This window comes from Bos javanicus, chromosome 6, assembly GCF_032452875.1.
Source record: "Bos javanicus breed banteng chromosome 6, ARS-OSU_banteng_1.0, whole genome shotgun sequence".
NCBI lineage: Eukaryota > Metazoa > Chordata > Mammalia > Artiodactyla > Bovidae > Bos > Bos javanicus.
The window spans coordinates 62,382,282-62,396,670 of record NC_083873.1 but is presented as its reverse complement, the minus strand read 5'-3'; positions in this window follow the sequence as shown (position 1 = coordinate 62,396,670).

Genomic DNA, 14,389 nt, shown 5'->3' with positions numbered 1-14,389 from the left:
TGAACCCTCCTCCCTCCTCCCTCCCCATACCATCCCTCTGGGTCATCCCAGTGCACCAGCCCCAAGCATCCAGCATCGTGCATTGAACCTGGACTGGCATCTCGTTTCATACATGACATTTCACATGTTTCAATGCCATTCTCCCAAATCTTCCCACCCTCTCTTTGGCCCATTTTTTGATTGGGTCATTTATTTTTCTGGAATTGAGCTGCAGGAGTTGGTTGTATATTTTTTGAGATTAATTCTTTGTCAGTTGCTTCATTTGCTATTATTTTCTCCCATTCTGAAGGCTGTCTTTTCACCTTGCTTATAGTTTCCTTTGTTGTACAGAAGCTTTTAATTTCAATTAGGTCCCATTTGTTTATTTTTGCTTTTATTACCAATATTCTGGGAGGTGGTCATAGAGGATCCTGCTGTGATCTATGTCGGAGAGTGTTTTGCCTATGTTCTCCTCTAGGAGTTTTATAGTTTCTGGTCTTATGTTTAGATCTTTAATCCATTTTGAGTTTATTTTTGTGTATGGTGTTAGAAAGTGTTCTAGTTTCATTCTTTTACAAGTGGTTGACCAGTTTTCCCAGCACCACTTGTTAAAAAGATTGTCTTTTCTCCATTGTATATTCTTTCCTTCTTTGTCGAAGATAAGATATCCATAGGTGCGTGGGTTTATCCCTGGGCTTTCTATTTTGTTCCATTGATCTATATTTCTGTCTTTGTGCCAGTACCATACAGTCTTAATGACTGTGGCTTTGTAGTAGAGCCTGAACTCAGGCAGGTTGATTCCTCCAGTTCCATTCTTCTTTGTCAAGATTGCTTTGGCTATTCGAGGTTTTTTGTATTTCCATACAAATTGTGAAATTATTTGTTCTAGCTCCGTGAAAAATACTGTTGGTAGCTTGATAGGGATTGCATTAAGTCTATAGATTATTTGGGAAGTATACTCATTTTCACTATATTGATTCTTCTGATCCACAAACACGGTATATTTCTCCATTTATTAGTATCCTCTTTGATTTCTTTCACCAGTGTTTTATAGTTTTCTATACATAGGTCTTTTGTTTCTTTAGGTAGATATATTCCTAAGTATTTTATTCTTTTTTTTGCAATGGTGAATGGAATTGTTTCCTTAATTTCTCTTTCTATTTCCTCATTATTAGTGTATAGGAATGCAAGGAATTCCTGTGTGTTGATTTTATATCCTGCAACTTTATTATATTCATTGGTTAGCTCTATTAATATTCTGGTGGGGTCATTAGGTTTTCTATGTAGAGGATCATGTCATCTGCAAACAGTGTGAGTTTTACTTCTTCTTTTCCAATTTGGATTCCTTTTATTTCTTTTTCTGCTCTAATTGCTGTGGCCAAAACTTTCAAAACTATGTTGAATAGTAGTGGTGAGAGTGGGCACCCTTGTCTTGTTCCTGACTTTAGGGGAAATGCTTTCAATTTTTCACGATTGAGGGTAATGTTTGCTGTGGGTTTGTCATATATAGCTTTTATTATGTTGAGGTATGTTCCTTCTATTCCTGCTTTCTGGAGGATTTTTATCATACTACATTTGATCTTAGTCAAAAGACCGAGAAGCGATGGAGGATTTTTATCATAAATGGATGTTGAATTTTGTCAAAGGCTTTCTGTACATCTATTGAGATAATCATATGGCTTTTATTTTTCAATTTGTTAATGTGGTGTATTACATTGATTGATTTGCGATATTGAAGAATCCTTGCATCTCTGGAATAAAGCCCACTTGGTCATGATGTATGATCTTCTTAATGTATTGTTGGGTTCTGTTTGCTAGAATTTTGTTGAGGATTTTTGCATCTATGTTCATCAATGATATTGGCCTGTAGTTTTCTTTTTTTGTGGGATCTTTGTTAGGTTTTGGTATTAGGGTGATGGTGGCCTCATAGAATGAGTTTGGAAGTTTACCTTCCTCTGCAATTTTCTGGAAGAGTTTGAGTGGGATAGGTGTTAGCTCTTCTCTAAATTTTTGGTAGAATTCAGCTGTGAAGCTGTCTGGAGCTGGGCTTTTGTTTGCTGGAAGATTTCTGATTACAGTTTCAATTTCTGTGCTTGTAATGGGTGTGTTAAGATTTTCTATTTCTTCCTGGTTCAGTTTTGGTAAGTTGTGGGTGGAGCTGGTGGGTGGAGCTAGATTTCTTCTCTCTGGAGTGCAATGAAGTGTCCACTACTGAGTTATGAGATGTCAGTGGGTTTGGAGTGACTTTGGGCAGCCTGTATATTGAAGCTCAGGGCTATGTTCCTGTGTTGCTGGAGAATTTGCATGGTATGTCTTGCTCTGGAACTTGTTGGCCCTTGGGTGGTGCTTGGTTTCAGTGTAGGTATGGAGGCGTTTGATGAGCTCCTATTGATTAATGTTCCCTGGAGTTAGGAGTTCTCTGGTGTTCTCAGGATTTGGACTTAAGCCTCCTGCCACTGGTTTTCAGTCTTATTCTTGCAGTCACCTCAAGACTTTTCCATCTGTCACTTCCAAGGAGGTTTCCTCTGTTTTAGCTTCTTGTGTTTGCTGGTCTCTTCAGTGTCTAATTTCCTCCCTGACACAAGGGAGCGGTAGTGGACACTTTTTTAGGCTCACTTGTTCAGTCGTGCTGTGGGGAGGGAGGAACACTGCAAACAAATAACACTGGCATGTGTTCCCAGTGTCTCGGCCACACTGGGTTTTCCCCCGCTCATGGCGTGTGTGCTTTCCCTGTCTACACTGCTTAGGCTGTAGGTTGCTCTGCTGGGAACTATCTGAGGCCAGCTCTGGGTTGTATGACTTCCCAGGTCTAAGCTGCTCAGGTTCAGGTACTCAGGTAGTCCTCAGAGGCTCAGACTTGGTTGGGCCTGCGTTTTGTGCCCTTCCCAGGTCTGAGCAGCTCAGGTGACCAGGTGTTTGGTGAGAACGGTTGGTACGACTTATCGCCTCCCCCATCCCTGCTGCTCGATTTTCTGGGTGTACAACTGGCGCACCTTCTCAGGCAGATGTCGACCGTCCAGAATCCCAAGAAGTCTTGGTTAGCAACAAAGCCTGCTTGCAGTTTGGTAGATGATGCAAACAGCCCCCACATCTCTGGGGTTGTGATTGCCCCCTTCCAGCTCTGGCTGTCCTCGCCTGCCTGTTTCCAGCGAGGGATGGGCTCGTCAGCAGCCGGCTAGCTCTAGTCAGTCCTTTGTTCTGTGAGTGGGCCTGGTGGTGTCTTAGGTTAGGTCTTTTCCCATGGTAGCTACCCCACAGTCTGGGTTGCTATCTCAAGTTAGTTCCCTCAGACTGCCCTTGGGGCATTCAGGCCCAGTCCTTACTCTAAGCAATGCAGCCTGCGCCTCCCTGCCCAGTCCCCACTTGCTAGTGGCGGATGTGGGTGCCTGCACTGCTACTCCGCTGGGGGAGTTACCATTGGGCATGTAATCTGTTGGGGTTATTTATTTATTTATTTTTCCCCCCAGTTATGTTGCCCTCTGAGGTTCCAAGGCTCACCACAGACTTGCCAGTGAGTGTTTCCTGGTGTTTGGAAACTTCTCTCTTTTTAAGACTCCCTTCCAGGGACGGATCTCTGTCCCTACCTCTTTTGTCTCTCTTTTTATCTTTTATATTTTTCCCTCCCTCCTTTTGAAGACAATGGGCTGCTTTTCTGGGTGCCTGATGTCTTCTGCTGGCATTCAGAAGTTGTTTTGTGGAATTTACTCATCGTTCAATGTTCTTTTGATGAATTTATGGGGCAAAAAGTAGTCTCCCCCATCCTATTCCTCCACCATCTTAGGACCGCCCCCACTTATTTTATTTTAACTGGAAAGATTATGAGGTAGGCTGACAGCAGAGTGCATCTTTCCTAATGGTGTAATGGAATCATTTTCAGTATCATTAAGATCATTTTAAATAACAGCAGCTAAAGGGTGAATGGATAATTGACACCCATTTTCATTTTTCACATTTTGCTTCACATTTTGTTTTGAAATTAAGGCTGCCATTCTATATGAATTCTTTTGCATATAATATATACTTATAGAATCATATAATAGAATTTTATATTTTTAAAATGAGAATTACATTCTTGTAAGCATATTCAACACTAGGTTCTATCTTAAAGTGGAAGCCACATTGGTATAAGTAAGCAATTACAAGCATAGCACTTAAGTAAAGAGGATTGAGAAAATTAGAAGACATTCATCTTTCCTTAAGGGACATATGTTCTTCTCTCTAGCTCCAGAAAAGTATTGACAACAATTCCATTATGAATCTTTTATTAGTGTATCAGATATAGTGCTAAAGCCTACTTAGATTGTATGTGCTACTGCTGAAACAATAGCATTTAATTTAACCTTTAAACTTAAAATCATAAATATTAAATCAAAAGTTTCTATAAAGCCTTATTATTCAGTGCTGCAAATTCCTTTGTAGAATTCTTTTCAAATATATTTGTGGTGAATTCATTAAGGCAGAGAAGTTCATTGGTGAGATCACAAGGGACTCCTTTCAAAAATCAGAAATTTCATCTAGCACTAATTGAAAAAGTTAACCCCATAAAATTGTTTCAATGGTCAATATCCTGCCATTCTGCCTAATTTACCAAAAGAGAACAGTATGGGGCTGATGAGTCAGAAGAATGAGTCAGAACCTCAAGCAGTTTATGGTGGTGGAATCCTGCAAACAATTATCTCATTTCTAGACAACAGTTAGATAAATAAAGCATGACATTATAACCCAGCATGAGACTTAATATTTTGACTTAGGAACAGCTTTGTTTTTTCTTGTTGCACAATTAATGTATGATTAGATGCCACTGTGAATGGTAATTATTTCTTAAAATGTCATATGATTTCTTTCCACCTCTTCACTTTGGTGCTTTGTTGCACATCATTTTTTTTATGAACCCTCTATAGGCTGGAAAGTAATACGAGTGCATTCAAGCACCATGGAAATGGCCATGAGACATAAGCCTAAGACCAGGCTTTTCTGCATCACAGAATCCAATCAGATCTCTTGCTAAAAAGGAGAAATCAAAAAACCAGTTTTCAGGGTTAACACTAAGACTCATGGGGAGGTATTTTATTGAGAAGATTTCTTGAATATGGGAAAGTTTTCCTCACCCAGTTTCTATTGACTTTCCTGTAGTTTGTGTGGCACTTTTACATCTGCCCTTACTACTTCTTAGGCTCCAAGTTCATATGTCTACAGAACCATGTGAAAGATGTATTATCTGCCAATGCATAAGCTGGGGGAGAAATGTGCTAGCAAAGCTATCTTAGGCTATAAAAAGAAATATAGCTTGAGTTCCTGGGCAGTCCCCAATAAATCATAGACACTTAGCTCAGACCTCCACAAACTTCTTTCTACTGATAAGGCATGTTGCACTCTCACTCTCTGTTATCACTACCCAGTTGCCGAGATGAAAACCATACAAACTTCAAGAAGTGATATTTGCCTTGAGCAGTTCAAAACAAAGGGCCAGCAAAATCCACAGGTCTGACAATCCCAGGATCAGCAGTAAATATCCACAGAATTGGTTAATTAGAGGGAAGAGATTATAGATTTTATAAAGAACTCTTTAACAACTAACAACGGGCAGCTTAAATAAAAATTCTTTGAAAGTGAATTAAAAAGCCATCATGGATCAAAGGGCAATGCCACACTCTCTACAAGACAAAGCCAGGCATATGCTATTGAGTTCAGGAGTAGAAGAAATTTTTTCACATATTTTCCTTTGTTTCCATTTTGTCTTCTTGTGTTCAGGCTGCTATAATTGAATACCATCTACTGGGTGGCTTATAAATAACAAACGTTTATTTCTCATTCTTTTAGTCTGGCAAAGTCCAAAATCAAGGAGCCAGCAGATTCAGCCTGTTCTGAGGATCTGTCTTTCTGGTTCTTACTGTGTCCTCACAAGGCAGAAGACAAGGGGAGCTCTCTAGGGTCTCTTTCATAAAAGGCTAATCCCATTCATAAGAATTCCACCTTCATGACCTAATGACCTTGGAGCACCTCCGCCTCCAAATAATATTTCATTAGGGGATAGAATTTCAGCATATGATTTGAGGGGAGGGGCATGGTGTGCACTTTTAATCTGTTGCACCATTGAAAAATCAGAAAGCAGTTGGAAGCAAAAGGAAGATGAACTTTAATAAAACTTAACTAGAGAGAAATGAGAAAGAATCCATGTAGAGCTGTCAGTGAAACCATAAGTTCTTGACTTTTTTCCACTGTTATATCTCAATTATAAAAATTGTCTCAGGAACAAACTATTGTTCATTTATTCATATCCTCACGTACTCTTTCTCTCTCTCTCTCTTTTATACTGAATTTGAAGGTCTTTTAAAGATTTGAAAATAATTTTTCAAAGATTTTATATAAACATGTGTTTTTCCAGAAAGATAAATAAGTAGACAAATACAATGCACAAACACACATATACTGCTTATTTTCCTAAAGAAAAACTGGTCTTGTGGTGTCCTGCCTCAAAACAGACGGACGGATATCCATTTATTAAAGCACCAGCGCATTAATGCCAGAAAGAATCCTATTGAATATGAATGTGCTGGGGGAAAGAAAGGAAAGCCACAGCCTATTCCACAAACCTTCTTGTAAGTGGAAGAAATATATACATTACTATATAATATAGATAACTAATGGTGGCTTAGAGGGTAAAGCGTCTGCTTGCAACGTGGGAGACCTGGGTTTGATCCTGGGGTCGGGAAGATCCCCTGGAGAAGGAAATGGCAACCCTCTCCAGTACTCTTGCCTGGAAAATCCCATGGACAGAGAAGCCTGGTAGGCTACAGTCCATGGGGTCGCAAAGAGTCGGACACAACTGAGCGACTTCACTTCACTATATAGCACAGGGAACTCTCCTCAATAGTCTGTAATCGTCTACATGGGAAAAGAATCTAAAAAAGAGTGGATAGATATATGTATAACAGATTCACTTTACTGTATACCTGTAACTAATACAACATTGTAAATCAACTATACCACAATACAATTTTAAATATATATATATATAAAAACTCTGAATCACCTATGGCATATTTGGCTTCAAGCAGTCTTTCAGGGAAAAATGACAACTTGAGAAATAATTTATTCTGAAAGTTGCTGAATCTTTCCTGCTGGCATAACTTATTACTGCACTTAATGGCTTTCCTGCAGTTACTATTTTATACTGTATAGGAACCTGTAATGAAAAGGTTAATCAGAGCTTATCAGGGTCTATTATAGTTGGAGGCTATTAGCAGTTTGAATGGAGTACAGGGACTTCAAACCCTCCAGCATAATGAAGAAACCAGTTTTTAAATGGGATCATGCCCTGCATCCTAAGGAGAGCATGACAACTTTCATTCAGAGAAAATCTGGTTTTAAAAGAACATGGAAAAGTTAAAGGGGCTCTTCTAGCACCTGTTTACTGCTTGTAGCATGTTAAGCTTACCATATAAACTAACTGGTTTTTTTTTTAATTGATCTGACAATTTCCAAATAAGTATTAAGAGTACTAGTTCAGGAGTCAGAATGCCTAGATAAGAAACTAAGTTTTAAAATTTGTATCTGTATGATCCTGGGCCTATTATTTCACCTCAATATACCTCAGTTTAGTTTCTTTATTCAAAAAATGAAGATAATCAAAGTCTTTAATCTTTAGGGTTGTTGTGAAACTGAAGTACAGATCCATAGAAAGGGCTAAGCATGGTGCCTGACACATAGCAAACAGTGAATGTTGGCAATTATTATTATGTTAATATTATCATTATATTTGTTACCTCCCAGTAAGATGAAAATAAAAGATAATAAAAGGAACCTGAACTCCAAAATAATTTTTTTAACTTTTCAAAATAATGAAACATATACAAAATTCCATTTATGAATTTCTCAGTACTGAAATGCATCAACATCCTAATTCATCTCCAGAATTCTAAAGAAAATGGGCTATCACTCTTGTATAAATTTTCCACTGCTGACTCAACTGTCTTCCAGTTTGAATAAGGTTTCCATCATGGTTATGGTTATTCACTGAGCTGAATACATCCTTTATCATGGTATGCATGCTAATGGTATGCATTTTTCCAAATAGTGACAATGTACATAATAATTCATAATAGTTGAATGGCAAACGCAATAATAAACTGCTCAATAAAACCATTATACTCTAGCTTCCTTATAATCCACATTTTTGCATATGTGTATTAGAATGGAGACAGTATTTCTTTGTAGGTTGATATCATCATGAAATGCTAACTGTTGTTTGCAAAACATTTTCAAAGCAAGAGCATTTGAATTTTGTGGTCTGATTTTTTGTCTTTTCAGTTGTTTGTAAGTAGACCCTTACTGAAAAATACTAGACCTTACAGTGTTTGTGTAATTTTCTTCAGTGCTAGAGAATCCTGTCATTTAGTGGTGCTCCTTCCTGTGCAAGTCAGGTCAGCAGTTTAAAATACCAGATGAGAGGATTTGCTACCAGAAAACTGACATCAGTGGGCCATAAATGAGCTAATGATAGTTCTTGTCCAGGACATAATATTTGTTTTCTTCAATGCCAGTCACTAAATGAAAATTCCAAATTTATTTAATTTGCTTATGATAAGAACTGGTGTAAACTTTTACTTTGATTATTTGCAAGGAGTATATTAAAGATCAGGAAAAGATTCTCATGCTGGGAAAGACTGAAAGCAAAAGGAGAAGGTGGCAGCGGAGGATGAGATGGTTGGATGGCATCACCAACTCAATGGACATGAATTTGAGCAAACTCTGGGAAACGGTGAAGGACAGAGGAGCCTGGCATGCTGCAGTCCACAGGGTCGCAAAGAGTAGGGCATGACTTAGTGACTGAACAACAACAACAACATATTAAATATAGTGGGTCTGCTAACAGTCTTATAGACAGCACTTTCTAGGGCCAGACCTTGATGAACAGATTTCTCCTTCCCCTCTTTCACTGACATATTGAAAGCTTATCATCTCCTTCCCTAATCAGACTAAACCACCACCACAAAAGTAAACCAAGCTGGACATGAATGGTAGAGCATTCTACCTGAGGCAAGTTAGGAAATATGAGGCAACTCCTTTCAGGGAGGTGGAGAGGGCAAGATGATGAGGGAAAAAGGAGAAGATTGCAAAGGGCTAGGGAATTGTCAAAGCAGAGTGGGAAGATGAAAAACTAGAATGCTGGACAGACCTGAAGAAAGTATCAATAAGGGATACTCAGGGGTGGAAGGAACACCTCCCAACCAAGGATGAGCTGAACAGAGAGAGGATGATGCACTAAAATGTTATCACTTGCACTCTATTCAGCTTAAAACCAGGACTCAATCCAGAGGAAAAGATTATTTTGTAAATTTTTTGGGTCCCTCCAAAATTTATGTGTTGAAACCCTAACCTCCAGTACCTCTGAATATATCTATATTTGGAGATATCTTTGAAGAGGCAATTAAGTTCAATGAGGTCTTTAATCCAGTGACTGGAAATTTGGACACAGACACACGTGCACACACAAGCCATATGAAGGCAGAAGGAGAGGATGGACAGCCATCTACAAGCCAAGGGGCGAGCCTTCAAAGGAAAACTACTCTGCGGACCTTGATCTTGGAATTCTTGCCTCCAGAACTCTGAGAAAGTAAATTTACTTAAACTATCCTGACACTGGTACTTTGTTATGGCAGTCCTAGGAAACAAATATACCTGGTATCTGTATGCTTTTGTCTAAGTTACAGAAACATCATTTATTAATGACCATTGCTACCCCATTGTTCAGCTTTTAGTAATTGATTCTGGAATTTAACAAATGTCTCAGTTGGTAAAGAATCTGCCTGCAATGCAGGAGATCTGGGTTTGATCCCTGGGTCAGGAAGATCCCCTGGGGAAGGGAATGGCAACACACTCCAGTATTTTTGCCTGGAGAATCCCATGGACAGAGGAATCTGAGGGGCTACATTCCATGGGATCACAAAGAGTCAGACATGACTGAGTGACCAACACACACACATGCACACACAAAGCAATTCGAAGTCTCAGGCATTGAGACACGTGCAAAGATGAAGGTGATATTGTCTGTGCTATCATGTTGTCTACATTCTCATAAGTGTTAAACAGAAATTTAGATGGAAACTGACCAGAGTTTTATGAACAGAGTGTGTGGGAGAACCAAGGATGGATGCCTGCCTGGCCTTTGTACTTGGGGAAAAGCCCAGACTACCCCTTATTGATACTCAGCCTGGTAGAGAAACCTTCTGGTTAAAGTGTCCTTAAACAGTAGATTGAAAAGCAAAGATTGAAACATTACTTCTCTCTTGTCATATGTAAAGCTTTTATGTATAATAAAAATCGTTAAAACCTAGGGATTTTCAAGCTCTATTATTCAAGCTTACTATACCCTAATGAAGCAATTCTTTAATGTTTAGAATATCAATAGTATGACATCTCTTATGGCAATTATTGATTCCTGTATATTAAAAAATGACTCTTTTCAACAAATAGAAGATAACCAACTCACACTTTTTTTTTTTTTAAGAAATATGAGAAAATACTGACTCATACAGGTTAAGATTCCAGAACCATGTTTACTTTGAGCACAACTGCATCCAGGAACTCAACTGATGTCAAGGGGACTGTCTTTATCTCTTTCTCTTTCTCTCTCACCCCCTCATTCTCTTTTCCATTTCTTGGCACTGTTTTCTTCTAGTTTACTTCCTTCTTACTTAAACTCTGTCTCTATCATCATTCCTGGCACCTCTAGATTTACATCATAATTAAAACTAGAGATATCTACAGACTTAGGTCTTCTTCAATAAAATAGATCAGCAACAGTTTTAGTGTTCTATCTAATTAGAAACATTATTTCGCATGCTCTTCCTGAATGAAATGCAACGGCTATTGGAATAGAACATATATACCAGTCAGAATTGGAGACATGCCCACCTTAGGAACTCAGGGTATAAACTGAGCCAAAGGCCAATCCCTACATGGGCCATGTGGACAATGTTAAAGTTGAGGTAGTGTTTAGATAAAGGGTAATGGATAAAGCATAGGTGCAAAACAGCAATTATGTACATCCTACTTAATACAGAATAATTTCTATTTCACATGTGTATATGTTAACTCTCCTACTTTGACTCATAAACACTTCTTTAATTTTTTCTATATTAAAAACAGCAAACATGCATATAGAACATAACCTGTGTCAAGCACTGTTCTTTACACATATTGACTCATTTAATAAATAAAATAAATGTACAAGATATATTTATTATCTCCATTTTATAGCTAAAGAAGCTAAGCCATCAAAGACTCAAGTGACTTTCTCAGGTTACAAAGCAATAGGGGGCGGAGCCAGAATTCAAACGCAGCCGGCCTCCCTGGTTTGTCACCTCCTCTACTGTGTTATATTACGGCTTTCAGTGGGCAGTGTTTGGTAAATGTACTGAATGATAGAATGATAAAGGCATGATAGATACAGCTTAACAGCAAGGAACTGAATCCAGAATCCCTGATTACCATGATAGGATTTTATCCATAAGGCCATATTATATTTGGAATGATTCACTTTGGTGTTCTTCTGACTTAATTTTCTGAATTAGAGTATCTTAACAATCAGGAAAGGAGTACGTCAAAGCTGTATATTGTCACCCTGCTCTTTTTTAACTTATATGCAGAATACATCATGCAAAAAGCCGGGCTGGATGAAGCACAAGCTGGAATCAAGATTCCTGGGAGAAATATCAATAACCTCAGATATGCAGATGACACTACCCTTATGGCAGAAAGCAAAGAAGAACTAAAGAGCCTCTTGATGAAAGTGAAAGAGGAGAGTGAAAATGTTGGCTTAAAACTCAACATTTAGAAAACAAAAATCATGGCATTCAGTCCCATCACATCATGGCAAATAGATGGGGAAACAGTGGAAGCAGTGAGAGACTTTATTTTCTTGGGCTCCACAATCACTGCAAATGGTGACTGCAGCCATGAAATTAAAAGACACTTGCTCCTTGGAAGAAAAGCTATGATCAGCCTAGACAGTATTTTAAAAAGCAGAGACAATACTGTGCCAACAAGGGTCAATCTAGTCAAAGCTATGGTTTTTCCAGTAGTCATGTATGGATGTAGTCCTGAATAACTATTGAAAGGACTGATGTTAAAGCTGAAACTCCAATACTTTGGCCTCCTAATGCAAAGAACTGACTCATTTGAAAAGATCCTGATTCTGGGAAAGATTACGGAGAAGGCAATGGCACCCCACTTCAGTACTGGAAAATCCCATGGACGGAGGAGCCTGGTAGGCTGCAGTCCATGGGGTTGCAAAGAGTTGAACATGACTGAGTGACTGAAGTGAACTGATCACTTGTATGCCTTCCATCCTTGCTTCTGGATGAGAAGAAATTTTCTCTTAACCTGTGCTCTACTTATTTTATGTCATTTAGCACAAGATACACTCCTGAAAGCTCCAAGGGTCTAGGGAGTTGCAAATCAGGATGCTAATCTGTAAGATTTATTTTATCAACTGTTAACAGTCCTGTCAAAATATTAAAGATGTAGCTTAATACCCCCCTAGAAACATGATTTCAAATGGGGAATTTTCACAATACTTAGGTCTCTGTCTGTAAGAAAATGGTAAACGTGGCCATATGCACATTCTACTTTCTGTATAAATATAGTCGTGTTTTTACACTAGTTCAAAAGGACAATTTTCCATTTTGAATCAACTTTGGCTTCATTTACAGAGTAATTTGGGACTTCCCAAGTGGCACTAGTGTTAAAGAACCCTCCTGCTAGTGCAGGAGACATCTAAGAGATACGAGTTCAATCCCTGTGTTGGGAAGATCCCCTGCAGGAGGGCATGGCAGTCCACTCCAGTACTTTTGCCTGGAGAATCCCATGGACAGAGGAGCTTAGCAGGTTACAGTCCATGCAGTTGCATAGCATCAGACACGACTGAGGCAACTTAGCACACATGCCCAAAGTGATTTATTATAGACAGAATCCGATTTATTTTAGTCTTAAAATTATGCATTAATAGATATTATAGATACAGATTCTAAACACACACACACACACACACACACACACACACACACACACACACAAACCCCTTTAATTTCTACCCTATAGCAACCCACTCTGGTGTCATCACACACCAAATCCTTACTTAATTGGCTCAGAAGAATCAAAAGCTCAGAAGAGATGGTTCTTAAAGTTCTTGTGAGTTAAGAACAAAGTTTGGTCCAAAAGCGTCTGTTTAGATAGTAGTAAGAAGTTCGGCCTAAATAGAATCAATTTAAGGTCTCCATTTCAACCAAGAGATACTCCATGTATCAACAGTAAGACCAAGCTTAGAATTCCCTAAAGCCATGTTTCAGCACTCCATAAGCAAGTCACAGTCAAGTTGGTCTTTGCTTAGTTACAACAGGGTGACAGATGACCCAAGCTCTGTTCAATAAACAAATAATCAGAGAATTTTGGGCTATGGATTTCTTTGTTTCTATTTTTAATAAGCTTTCTAATTCACCAGAAAATAGCCAATGCATAACTAAAAGATGAATGATAATGGATGAATTTAACAACTTATCCTGAGTATTATTTGTAAGGAAAAGTGTTAAGTTTTTAATATGCCTAAAGTCGGTGTGATCACTCACCTAGAGCCAGACATCCTGGAATGTGAAGTCAAGTGGGCCTTAGGAAGCATCACTAGGAACAAAGCTAGTGGAGCTGATGGAATTCCAGTTGAGCTATTTCAAATCCTGAAAGATGATGCTGTGAAAGTGCTGCACTCAATATGCCAGCAAGTTTGGAAAACTCAGCAGTGACCACAGGACTGGAAAAGTTCAGTTTTCATTCCAACCCAAAGAAAGGCAATGCCAAAGAATGCTCAAACTACTGCACAATTCCACTCATTTCACACGCCAGTAAAGTAATGCTCAAAATTCTCCAAGCCAGGCTTCAGCAATACGTGAACCGTGAACTTCCAGATGTTCAAGCTGGTTTTAGAAAAGGCAGCGGAACCAGAGATCAAGTTGCCAACATCCGCTGGATCATGGAAAAAGCAAGAGAGTTCCAGAAAAACATCTATTTCTGCTTTATTGACTATGCTAAAGCCTTTGACTGTGTGGATCACAATAAACTGTGGAAAATTCTGCAAGAGATGGGAATACCAGACCACCTGACTTGCCTCTTGAGAAACCTGTATGCAGGTCAGGAAGCAACAGTTAGAACTGGACATGAAACAACAGACTGGTTCCAAATAGGAAAAGGAGTACGTCAAGGCTGTATATTGTCACCCTGCTTATTTAACTTATATGCAGAGGACATCATGAGAAACGCTGGGCTGGAGGAAGCACAAGCTGGAATCAAGATTGCCAGGAGAAATCTCAATAACCTCAGATATGCAGATGACACCACCCTTATGGCAGAAAGTGAA